The sequence below is a fragment of the Myotis brandtii genome, unplaced genomic scaffold, assembly GCF_000412655.1.
Source record: "Myotis brandtii unplaced genomic scaffold, ASM41265v1 scaffold37, whole genome shotgun sequence".
Classification (NCBI taxonomy): Eukaryota; Metazoa; Chordata; class Mammalia; order Chiroptera; family Vespertilionidae; genus Myotis; species Myotis brandtii.
The window spans coordinates 3,526,694-3,540,006 of record NW_005364225.1 but is presented as its reverse complement, the minus strand read 5'-3'; the positions used below and the strand labels follow the sequence as shown (position 1 = coordinate 3,540,006).

At 40.3% G+C, this 13,313-nt stretch overlaps 1 protein-coding gene across 1 annotated transcript in view; it reads left to right on the top strand.

Annotated features, from left to right (window-relative positions):
* TMEM123 (transmembrane protein 123) overlaps positions 1–13,313 on the top strand; it is a gene marked incomplete at its 5' end in the record, with an annotated part of 53,360 nt that overhangs the window by 3,770 nt on the left and 36,277 nt on the right. The gene's annotated exons all lie outside the window — the stretch shown is intronic.

The following is a 13,313-nucleotide window of genomic DNA, read 5'->3' as shown; positions in this document are numbered from 1 at the left end:
CTCCCAACCCCCATCCTTCCCTGTTGAAACACTTGTTGAGACATTTTCCCTGTGCTTTTAGTTTGGGACCAATGGATTTCTCCTTGGAATTCTGAGTTCACTAGCTGGGAAGATACAGGAACCAGGTTGATGTCTTAAATATCAGTAGTAAGCCATCGGTTTCTTGTAAGCAATATTTAGGTTATCTTTTTATTATCCTTATTCTTCAGAGTTGACTGAGGTAGAAACTAGGGGAAAGGTACACAGATCCTATCCCTAGACCCTAGTTTTAGTCACCAAATATTTATTGAGTGTCTCTAATGTGCTGACATGTTCTACTAGAAGATGCTAAGGATACAAAATGGACCAAGCCCTGGCTTGTTGGATTTTTTTTTTTTTTTTTTGGAGGGGGGTGGAGGGGTGGGGGCGAGGCTTGTTTTTTTCACTGTGGAAAAATAACATAATATTTATGATGTTAGCCATTTTAAAGTATGGAATTCAGTGGCAATAGGTACATTCACATTGTTGTTCAACTTTGTAGAGTTTTATTCTCGGGGGTGTACCAGTGCTCCAGGGAGTTCATATTGTTAGTTTACCTCTGTGTTTTTTCGTTATCTGTGCCTTTTTCCTACTGGTTGCTGGCTGAACATAGGATATACTTTTATTTCAGGTTCAGTAATTCTACGGACTCATTTTAATTGGAGGGGAAGACTAGATAGATTTCCCCAAAATGTAATAATGGTTATTGTTGGGCAGCTGTAGGAGGGTTTTCTTAAAATAGTTTATTAAATTCATAGGTGTCTTTTCCTGTTGACCTTTATTAACTCTAATTCTGTACTGCTGAATATCCTGAAAACTGTGGTGTGGCCTTAACTTTAAAAAACACTTTTTAGCCAAGATATACCACTGCTGACATCAACTGTGAAGTTGTTAAAGATCAGCACAGTGCTTTGAGGACAGCTGCAGAGTTGGTGGGAGGATTTTGAATGCCCCTCTAGCTCAGGGAAATTTATTGAGAGGAAAAAAAAAAAAGACAGCATGGCCTCAAATTTTTTTTCCTAACAAGATCAGATAATACGGTTTTATAAACAATTTTTGTTGTTCAGTGTCTAACACTTCCCATAACTGTGATACTATAACAGTTATGGGAAGTGTTTGAATCTTCTTTGAATCTTGAAAACCCTTATGTAACATGTTGAATTTGTATAGGACATGATGCTTAATATTTTCTATTAGAGTAGCACGGATGTTTCTGATTGTTGAAACACATGTTTTTTGAACATACTGTTTACCAGTTTGTTTGGTGCTATTTCGCCCAGTTTAATTGGCACCAATCCCAAAAGGAAAATAACATCTTCCTTTGGCGAACTCCTGTATGATGTGTATTTCAGGAAAAAGTGGAGGCTGCCAGCGATATTACTTAGCACATGAGGTGCCTGTCACTTTTATAGGACTTACCACATTGGATTCAGTATATCTTTTCTTCTCTACTTTTTTTTAGTCTCCATCTGAGTTCCTTGGAAGTGGTATAATGATTTATTCATCCTAGCTCCTAACACGATGCCCGATACATAGCAGATATGCACACATGTTGTTTGAACTGAATTACGGAACCAAAGACATATTTTACTGGTGTAATTGCTGGCTTAACTTTATTAAAGAACCACTGCATACATTTTGCAGACATGACTGGTCCATGCTCTAATCTTATCCATTATTATCGCGTGGTGGAGGGAGAGGAGGTTTCTTCTTGTTTATAGAGTAAGATAGATACCCGCGGTCAAAGAAACAGGAATTAAGGTTACTTTCCAATGATACCACTGAATTGCACGTAGCGGTTCTTTTATTTTTTGAATGCCCTCATTGTTATTCGAGAACAGCCATACTTTTGACATTCTTTTCTGCAGGGACTTGTTCGTGTTTTCAGATTATGGAGAAAATGGTTTCCCCTGTTTCATGTAAAGTTAGGCGGTTTATATTTCAGGGTCTGTGGGTGGATGAATGTATGCTGTATGGTGCAAGGAAGACACGTGCCCGGGTGATGTTTAGTAACGGGAGTCTGGGCAAGGATGCGAGAGAATGTGGCATGGTTCAGGAGAGCAGGTCTCATCTGTAGCCAGGACAACGGCTCACTGCCATTTGGGATACAGCCTGCTCTGACTACTTAGCACTGATGCTTCCCCAAAAAGAGGAATCTGAGGGGTTCAGGGTGCTTACATCCAGTTTTAAGCTCCTTTCTTGGGCATAGTTTGTACCGAGCCAGTTTCAAAGCAGTTTCTCCCTTAATGTTCCATCTGTACATGATTGCCTTTGGCTTGGTAACCCATCCTTGGTTCAGTCACGTGGGCTGTTCTAATAGGGTGGGCTTTCTCCATAGACCTGGCAGGGCCGTAACAAATTTGAGCAGATAAACATGGGTTGGGCTTAGATTTCTGCAGAAGAGGGCATTGGAAATTTGGGAACAACTTACTCAGATAATTTTATAGTCCAATTTTTACCCCCAATGGAAACACTGAAAGTCTTATTACTAAAGTGAAAAGAATCCATCATGTACATAACTCTGTTTCATACTACCTTTTTCTACTTATTTTAGGTAAAATGTTTTGTGTATGAAAGAAATATTAGATGGAAACTTGCTGCTCGGTTGTAAGCTGTTGTAACACAAGAACCAGTGGCATGACGGGTTGCTTTAGATGCAGATGGTGATAGACAGACAGACAGAGAAACAGTCAGACCTATAGATACTGACATTTGTTTTTAAGTAGAGATTGATAAAGGAGAACATTTAACATTTTAAGGGTGAGAGATAGGGGGCTGAGTGACCAGCACTAGGAAAGAACTTCCCTAACTACTATGAAGAACTTGTTTGTACTTAAACTGCCTCAGCAACTCAAAGACTTGATTGTGTTCAGCTCATGTTTTTGAGATTACATGTGAGAATTGCTAGTAATTTTTAACATCATCAGATGTTGTCTCAAGGAATGTAGAGTAAAAAATCATGCAATATTATGTTCACTTATTCAGTGAACAGATGTTTGTTTTGACTGCCCACACTGCCAGTCTCGGTTTTAGGCAGAGGCATCCAGTGACAAATAGGACGGATAAAGTAATCTTGGTTGTAGGTTCTTGGTATTCAGCACTTTGAATATTTCTTGCCATTCCCTTCTGGCCTGCAAAGTTTCTGTTGAAAATCAGCTGACAGTCGTATGGGTATTCCCTTGTAGGTAATTGAGTCTCTTTCTCTTGCTGCTTTTAAGATTCTCTCTTTGTCTTTTGCTCTTGGCATTTTAATTATGATGTGTCTTGGTGTGGTCCTCTTTGGATTCCTTTTGTTTGGGGTTCTCTGCGCTTCTTGGACCTGTAAGTCCATTTCTTTCGCCAGGTGGGGGAAGTTTTCTGCCATTATTTCTTCAAATAGGTTTTCAAGTACTTTATCCAGCAAAGCTATCATTCAGAATTGAAGGTCAGATAAAGAGCTTCACAGATAAGGAAAAGCTAAAGGAGTTCATCACCACTAAACCAGTATTATACGAAATGCTGAAAGGTATCCTTTAAGAAGAGGAAGAAGAAAAAGGGAAAGATACAAATTGTGAACAACAAACATGCATCTATCAACAAGTGAATCTAAGAATCAAGTTAATAAATAATCTGATGTACAGAATGAACTGGTGATTATAATGAATCAGGGACATAGAAAGGGAATGGACTGCCTATTCTTGCGGGGGAAAGGGGAATGGGAGATGCGGGAAGAGACTGGACAAAAATCGTGCACCTATGGGTGAGGACAGTGGGTGGGGAGTGAGGGCGGAGGGTGGGGTGGGAACTGGGAGGAGAGGAGTTATGGGGGGGAAAAAAGAGGAACAAATGTAATCTGAACAATAAAGATTTAATAAAAAAATAAAAAAAAATAAGACGGATAAATCCCTGCTCACTTGAAGTTTATATCCAGGTGGGGAGATCCAGACTATAAGGAGAGCAGCAACAAAGGAAGATGGTTTGGGATCGTGATTAAAAAATAATAATAATAAACAGGATAAAATGAATAAATATATCTATATATGAATGTGGTAGAGAATGACCAGGGAGCAGAGGCAGGCAGGTCACTGCGGCAGGCACACAGCGGTGCGTCTGTACTGCAGTTACGTTATTACATCTAGGAAGTTAGGAAACAGAATCAGTATTTAAGGTAGAAGATTTTTTATTTTGAAATAGTAGGAGAGGCTCCAGAAGAGAAAGCAGGAAATGTAGATTCTGGCAACTTCATTGACTTCTCTGGGTCTTTTCTTTCTTTCTTTCTTTCTTTCTTTCTTTCTTTCTTTCTTTCTTTCTTTTCCAATGGTCTAGTTGAAAAACCAACATCTCCCTCCCTTCCTTCCTTCCTCCCTCCCTCCCTCCCTCCCTCCCTTCCTTCCTTTTCTTTCTTTTCTTTCTTTCCTGGGGGGAGGGGGTAGCTCTGAAAACTTTAAAATGTGATGTGTGATTCTAAGCCACTGTGCACCTGCATACTCCCCACATCCCTGGGGCAGCAGGTGTGATAATGAAATGGACCGGTCCTGGTGTGTTTCCCTGAAGCGTGCCTCTGTCCTGACGTTGACGTTAAGGGCCCGACGAAATGCTTCCAGTTCAGGCCAAGACCTGCTGCTGTGCTTAGTATGGTGAGGACTGTAAAGGAGAACATTTAACGTTTTAAGGATTAGAGAGGTGGGGCTGAGTAACCAGCCTATTGAATGAGTTCTGGGAAAACCCAGGAAATTGTGCATGTTGGCTTGGGTTTGTGGGGGCGGGCAGGGGGAGGAGGTCTGATGAACCAGGGTTAGGAGAGAGAGTATATGTGCTGCCAAAGCGAGCACTAGGGTTCAGAAAGATAAACACCCAGTGGGGGGAGTACATGAACTGAGAAAACATGCAAAATTCCCAGAAATGCTGAAAAAAGACTAAGCAGCAACAGAAATAAGAGAAAAATAAAAGCTTGAGCCATTCTTAAAATATTTTTTTTTCAAAAGCAGGAAAAACAAAAGATGGTATAGGTGATGAAACAGCCACCCCTCACTGCCCTCCCAAAAAGTGGGCCTGGGACAGAAAAGCCCACCACCTGGCTCCTGCCTCCTTTGGTCTTTCGATAAAGCCTGTGACGGGTCCGGCACACACCGGCTGCACAGTAGGTCCTTGTTGAATCTGCATTCTAGTTCGAGTAGGAGAATGGCCCAGCTGGGATTGAATGCATGGCACTCACTTCCTTTTGTATCTTTTCTATTAGACTCTTTTTCAGAGAAAGCTGGCAGGCTAGCTCTGCCCTCTCATGACTTTTCGCAGACTGAAATTCAGACTTACCCTTCGTGTTGAGTAATACATAAAGATTCCTCGAGTAACTTTCCCACGTGTGTAAAGTTCTTAAGAAGAGACTGTATGATGTACTGGTTAGAGTTAAGCAGTAGTTGGTAGTAGACGTTAACTTTTTGGCTTCTCCTCTTTTTGCTTGTCTGTGTCTTTTCTAATGTGTAGTGTTGCTTAAAATTTATTGTAGAGCCCTAGCCGGTTTGGCTCAGTGGATAGAGCATCGGTCTGCGGACTGAAGGGTCCCAGGTTCGATTCTGGTCAAGGGCATGTACCTTGGTTGCGGGCACATCCCCAGTAGGGAGTGTGCAGGAGGCAGCTGATTGATGTTTCTCTCATCAGTGTTTCTAACTCTCTATCCCTCTCCCTTCCTCTCTGTAAAAAATCAATAAAATATATTTTAAAAAATTTATTGTAGAATAAAACTAAGACATGTACATGATTTCTAAAAGTCTAAACATTATGTATATAATACTAGTCTTACTTTCCCCATGGAGCCCAGCAATCCTTTTCCCAAATATATTTAACAGTCAAAAGCCATACTCCTTTCCGCCCAAAGAGCTGCTGTTGTGTTTCTCATCTCACCTGGTGGGACAACCATTCGTATAGTGTCTCAAGACAGAAATGGTTACCAGGTTCACATGCTTCCTTCCAAAAAATAATTTAAGTGTAATCTGTGTATAGTATGAATGCTTTTTATTACCATACATGCTAAGCACTGTTCTCTGCCTAGTTGGTCTCACACCTCATCCTTCCTCATGGCTGCATAGTATTCCCCAATGCGATGCAGCATAACTCGTTCACCCAGTTCCCTATTGATGGACATTTAGGTTCTCTGCAGTGTGCTGTTTCAAACAGTGTTACAGTGAGCATCCTTCCTGGCCAATCTTGGTATGCTCTTTTCTAGTAGCGGAATTGCTGAGTGAGTGGTGTGTGTATTTTAATTGGTGATATGTTGCTTCATTTTCTTCCAGGAAGGTTACACCAGTTTACTCCCACTAGCTGAGATGTGATTAATAAAGTCTCATCATTTAGACTTACATTCCTTTAACTATGAGTAAATTTGGGAATATTTTCATACTGATTTTGGGTGGTTTTTTGTTTGTTTGTTTCTTCGTTTTTTTTAACAGCTTTATTGGATATAATGCACATACCGTACAATTCACTCCTTTCAGCTGCATTCCTTTAACTATGAGTAAATTTGGGAATATTTTCATACTGATTTTGGGTGGTTTTTTGTTTGTTTCTTCGTTTTTTTAAACAGCTTTATTGGATATAATTCACATACCATACAATTCACTCCTTTCAGCTGCACAATTCAGTGGTTTTTAGTATAGTCACAGATATGTGCAACCACTGTCAATTTTAGGACATTGTCATTACCCCCAAAAGAAACCCAGTGCCCTTTAGCTACCATCCCCTTGTTCCCTACCCCACTTCCACCCTCAGCCCTGAGCAGTACTAATCTACTTTCTGTCCCTGTATCTTCCCTTGTTCTGGACTTTCATATGAATGGAGTCATGTAGTATATAGTCTTTTGTGACTGGCTTCTTTCACTTAATATAACGTTTTCAATGTTCATCCAAGTTGTAGCTTGCATCAGTACTTCATTCATTCTCTTTTATGGCTGAATAATATTCCATCGTGTGTATATACTACGATTTTGGTTATCTACTCATCATTGAAGGACATTTGGGTTGGCTCCACCTCTTGGCCAGTTATAAATAATGCTGCTATAAACATTTATTTGGATGTATGTATTTAGCTTTCTTGGGTATATAAGTGGAATTGCTGGCTCATATAGTAACTCTGTGCTTAATGAACTGTTGCAGACTGTTGGTTGCAGTTTTTCATTCCTGCAAGCAGTGTCTGAGCATCCTGATTTCTCCACATCCTCAGCAGCACTTTTTATTATGTAACTCTTTTATCCCAGCCATCCTAGTGGGTGTGAAAATGTATCTCATTGTGGTTTTGAGTTGCATTTCTTTGATGACTAAAGAAAGATGTTGAGCATCTTTGCATGGTCATTTGTATGTCGTCTTTTGAGAAATGTCCATTCAGGTCCTTTGCTCGTTTTTTAATTAGGTTGTTTGTCACTTATTAGCTTATCATTTTGTTAGCTTGTCTGTGTCTTTATTCATTTATTTTCTGAGTATAAATATAGAAATTTTGGAAACTACAGCATAGCATTTTTTAATCATTATTCAAATTACTTCTACCAGCTATTTTTAGTTGTTTTTTAAGCTCAAACTTGATTACATAGGCACAGTTTCTTAACATGAGAACTAACCTACTCTTACAAAACATTTTCATCATGGTTACATCTTAGGACATGAAAACAACTAGCTGAAAAGTGACAGTTTTAGTGTATCACCCGACTGTTCACTAAGAAACTCCACAATGAATTTGATTCACTAGCTCTAGTATAGTAGCTTCCCTCCAGTGTATGTACTTTGTTGAGTTTGGGGGAAGATGCAAAGGGAAGACTAAAGGCATTGCTGTTAAGTGACCTGGGGCAAGTTCCTCAGCCTCACCGTGCCTCAGTTCCCGTTGTAAAATTGAGCTGATGAGAGCTGTAGCTATCTTAGAGGATAGATGAGATGCATGTGAAGCACTTGGCTTTAAAATAGCATTTGGCACAAATAAAAATCAAATGTGCCCTTCTTTGTTCTTCGGCCACAGCGCCCCTTTTTTGGATCGCCTCTTGTTGAGCTCTCTGCTGCAGGGCCTTTGCATAGACAGGCGTACCTTGTTTTATTGCGCTTCATTTATTGTGCTTCACAGGTGTCACTTTATTTTACAAATTGAAGGCAAGACCCTCCACCAGCAAAAAGATGATGACTCGCTGTATTGTGGTCTGAACCTGAACCCCCAGTATCTCGGAGACATGCCTGTACTGTGCCCCTAGACAACACTGTTTTCTTTTTATCTGTTCAGATAAAGCCCCTCCAGCCAGGCCTTCATGCCCGGGGTGGGGTGGGGGGAGCTGTGGAAGTGGGTGAACAGGGCATTCAGATCCGAGAGGACCTGGCTCGCGGGCCGGTGCTGTGGTCAGTCTTCCTGTTGAGGCGATGCCTGGGTGGTTTGGGCCTTGTGACGTTTGGGCAAGGTGGGAACAAGTGTGCTCTGCACGGACATATAGTGGTAATGAAGGTCACATGGAGAGAGGGGTGGTGGGGATGGCTGAAGTCCTTCAGGGAGTTTGGGTTTGATAGAAATGCAGTGGGAAGCCATTGAAGGTTTTAAATACATCAGTCCAAATGGACGGTGGGCCAAGATGGTAGCCGTGGAGATAAAGAGAGATTTCGCATGGGGAATTGGGTGTGGCTGTGTATTAAAGTTTGAACTCAAATGTTTTATTGTCCCAGTTAAAACTAGACACCTGGCCACCCTATATCTGGGAGATTAGTATTGGGGGAATAAGAGGGAGAAGTTAAAAATGAGAACAGCTGAGCGCTCACAGCAGGCTGGAGGGAGAGAGTGGATTGATCTACATCTGAAGTGGGAAAGCCTCAGGAAAGACAAAAAGAGTAAGGACAGAGAAGTGGAGGTTAGATAAAAGTAGGGTGAGAAGAGAATCTCACTTTATATGCTTCCTTGTCTTTGAGAAAGATTGGGTTGGGGGAGCATTGAAATGCTAAAATTAGGTGGTTTAAACTTCCTGCATGATTCAGATATTAAAGGGGTTTCTTGTGGGATAAATCTTAGAAACTGTCATCTAGTAGTTGTAGCATTCCATGTTAATTTAAAGATTATTAAAACCTTAGCACTGGAAGAAACCTTACAGCAGTGTTTCTCAATTTGTTGATTTATTTCTGTTTCTAGTCTCTTATGATCCTTATTATTTCTATGGTGTCAGCTATAATGTCTTCTTTTTCATTTATAATTGGTTGATTTGGGTTCCCTCTCTCTCTCTTTTATTAGTCTATTTAAAAGTTGTCAAATTTGTTTATCCTTGCAAAGAACCAACTCTTAGTTTTGTTCATCTTTTCTATTGTTTTCCTGTCCTCTGTTTCAATTATTTCTGCTCCGGTCTTTATTATTGCTGTCCTCTGCTCATGTGGGACTCAGAGTTCTTCTTTTCGTAGTCACTGAAGGTGTAGAGTTAAGTTGTTTATTTGAGATCTTGTGTCTTAATGAAGGCATTTATTGCTATGAACTTCCATCCTTGTGCCTCTTTTGCTGCATCCCATACATGTGGGTATGTTGCTTCCATTTTCATTTGACTTAGATACTTTCACATTTCCCCTTCAGTTTGTTGTTTGATCCATGGCATGCTAAGGTGAGCAGTTGTTTAATTTCTATGTATTCTGTGTGTGTCAGCGCCATGAATATTTGAGTTTTACTGCAGTTATTGATTTCTCATTTCAGAGAAGATAGTTGGTATGATGTCAGTCCTCTGGAATTTGCGAAGACTTGTTTTGTGGCCTAACATATGGTCTAATCTAGAAAATGTTCCGTGTACATCTGAGAAGTTGTATTTGCTGTTGCTGATAGGATGTTCTCTTTTTTCCTTAAATCCTTATTGTTGAAAGTATTACAAGGATGTTCTTTATGTTAGAGTGTTCTATATGTCTGTTATGTCTACTTGGCTTATTGTGTTTAAATCTGCTGTTTCCTTAATGATCCTCTCTGTCAGGATGATCGATCCATGGTTGAGAGCAGGGGATATTAAAGTTCCCAACAAAATTGTATTGCTGTTTATTTCTTTATTTTTTTTTATTTCTGTTAATTGTTGCTTTATATGTATTGGATGCTCCAAAGTTGAGTGCATAAATATTTACAATTATAATTTATTGATGAATTGTACCCTTTATTATTTTATGATGCCCTTTGTCTCTTTTTATCATTTTTAGTTTAAAATCAGTTTTGTCTGATGTAAATTTGGCTACCCCTGGAGGTTTTTGGATACCATTTGCTTGAAATGTATTTTCCCATTCCTTCATTCTCAGGTTTGTGTGTCTTTGAGGCTAAAGTGAGTCTCTTGTGGGCAGCATATCATTGGATCTTGTTTTTATACCTATTCAGCCATTCTACTGAATAGAGAATTTGATTGGAGAATTTTATCTATTTACATTTAAAATGATTATTAACAAGTAAGGACTTACTATTGCCATTTTATTAATATTTTTCTAGTTGTTTTGTATACCCATTGTTCCTTGTTTTGCATCCTGCTGTGTGTGTGTGTGTGTGTGTGATGTCTTTTGGTACCTTGTGGTTACCATGAGACTTAACATTATAACACCCTATTTGCAACTGATAACAACTTAACTCCAAAAGAATTCTAAACTTTACACTTTTCTATTCCCTCTCACATTTTAGTCTCTTCATGTTACAGTTAACATATTTTTATTTTGTGTAATTAAAAACAGATTATTGTAGCTTGGGTTGTTTTTGTTTTGTTTTGTTTTTTATGGGGGGCGGGTATTTTTACTACATCTTGTTTTTTAACTTTTAAACTAGAGTTCAAAGTGAATTGTGCACTACCAGTACCATATTACAGAATCTTACTTTGACTATATATTTACCATTGCCAGTGAGTTTTATATTACCTTCTTATGTTTTTATGATGTTCATTAGCATTCTTTTACTCAAATAACTTCCTTTAGCATTTCTTATAAGGCAAGTCTAATGGTGACGAGCTCCTTCAGTTCCTGTTTGGGAAAGCCTGTCTCTCTAAAGGACAGCTTTGCCAGGAATAGAATTCATGGTTGGCAGGTTTTGTTTTGCCCCAATATTTGGAATATAATATCCCATTGTCTCCTTGCTTGAAACGTTCCTGTTGAGAAATCCTCTGATAGTCTTATGAGGAGGGATTCCCCTGTATGTAATTTTTCTCCTTTCTCTTACTGCTTTCAAAATTCTTCCTTTGTTTTTGACTTTTGAAAACTTAGACAGTTATACACCACATGATGACATTTCAGTCAACAGCAGACCACAGTAGGATTAACATGGAGCTGAAAAAATCCTATTGCCAAGTGATGTCATAGCTGTCATAACATCATAGCACAGCACATTATTCACATGTTTGTGGTGATGCTGCTATATAAACAAACCCACTGCACTGCCAGCTGTATAAGAATATAGAAGATAGAATTATGTACAGTACATAATACTTGATAATAATAAACTTTCTAGTTTATTTACTGTATTCTACTTATCACTATTTTAGAGTGTACCCTTTCTACTTATAAAAAAAAAGTTTGTTGTAAAAAGTGTGCCAGCAGAGAGGAAGATGGTGGCATAGGTAAACGCCTGTACTCGCCGCCTCCCACAACCACATCAAAATTACAACTAAAATACAGAACAACCATCATCCAGGACCACTGGAAAGCTGGCTGAATGGAAGTCCTACAACTAGAGAAGTAAAGAAGAAAGCACACTGAGACTGGTAGGAGGTGCAGAGGTGCAGAGCAGACTGGTCCAGCACCAGCATGTGCCACTTTATTAATCAGGAGGGAGATTGTCTCTGTGGAGGCGCCTGGAGGAACAAGGGGTCCCAGCCCCACACCAGACCCCCAGTCCAGGGTCCCAGAGCTGGGAAAAGAAGTTGCTATGGGCAGTAAAAACTACTGGTCTGTAAAAACCAGTGTGGATTGGGGCTCAGTGACACAGAGGCTGCTGGAGACCCAGCTGTTTCTCTTAAAAAGCCGGCACCACGAACTGAACTTACAATGTCACACTTCCTCTGAGTTCCAGCATCAGGGTGAGGCTCTGGGGATCACAGACACATATGAGAAGGAACTGGATTGTCAGGCATTGGGGCAGAAACTCGGGGGTGGCTTTCTCCCAGACGGAGGTGCTCACAGGGATCACTGTTCCTATGCTGGCTGACTGGCAGTCATTTCTGTTTGCTCCTCCCTGGTGATTTTTCTGAGACCCTGCCTCGTCCAGTTCACAACCCCACCCAGGCTGTGTGCAGTGGCTTTTGCTTACTCAGCAAAGGAATGGTCTGTCCTTACTCAGGCTAAAATCCCTCAACAAGCTGCAGTTGGGGCAGGGAGCCCCAAACCTATCAATAAAAGGCCCAAGATCCGGCACCAGCACCAGCCTGCCTTGCTTCATAGCTGGGCTTCATCTGGGCACTTCCAAACCTGATACAAATAGGAGCAATCTGAAGATCTCTCTATAGCTCCTGCTGGGTAGCCCCAGGCAGTAACTGACTTTGCACCTCCCTAGAGACCCAAGAGCCATTGTACCCAGTGATCAATGTCAGACCATACCAGATTACAACTCTACACATCCATAAGCAACACTTAAGGGGCAGACTCAATGAGCATCAAAGCCCCACTGAAGCATGTCCTGCTCCATAGGGGTGTCTCTTGCACAGCAACTCTCCCACTGTAGTCACAGCTGGTCCTCACAGCAAATTGGCCTGGAAGTCCATTCCTCCCAGTGACACCAAAAGCAATCAAGTCTCAACTACAATAACACTCTGTTCACAGCCCACAAAAAGGTGCACCTAGAGTGCCCAGCTCAGGTGACTGGGGAGGCTAAGCCACTGGGCCTTATAGGACACTTACTATACAAGGCCACCCTACTAACTCTAGGAGACATAACAGCTCTCCCTAATACATAGAAACAAACACAGGGAAGCAGCCAAAATGTGGAGACAAAGAAACATGTCACAAATGAAAGAAATGGAAGAAAGCAAACTACTGGATATAGAGTTCAAAACCATGGTTATAAGGTTACTCAAGAATCTTCTAGAAACCTCCAAAAAAAATAGAAAAGGACCAGTCAGAAAGTAAGCATACACTGACAGAAATAAAGAATAAATACAAGGCTTTAACAGTAGAGTACAGGATTCTGAGAATCAACCATTTGAAATATGAGGAAGCACAAAACAACCAGAAGAGCAAAAAGAAAAAAGAATCCAAAAATGAAGATAGTTTAAGGAACCTCTAGGACAACTTCGAATGTATAAACATTTGCATAATGGGGGTGCCAGAAGAAGAGAGAAAGCAAGATATTGAAAACCTATTTGAAGAATTAATGAT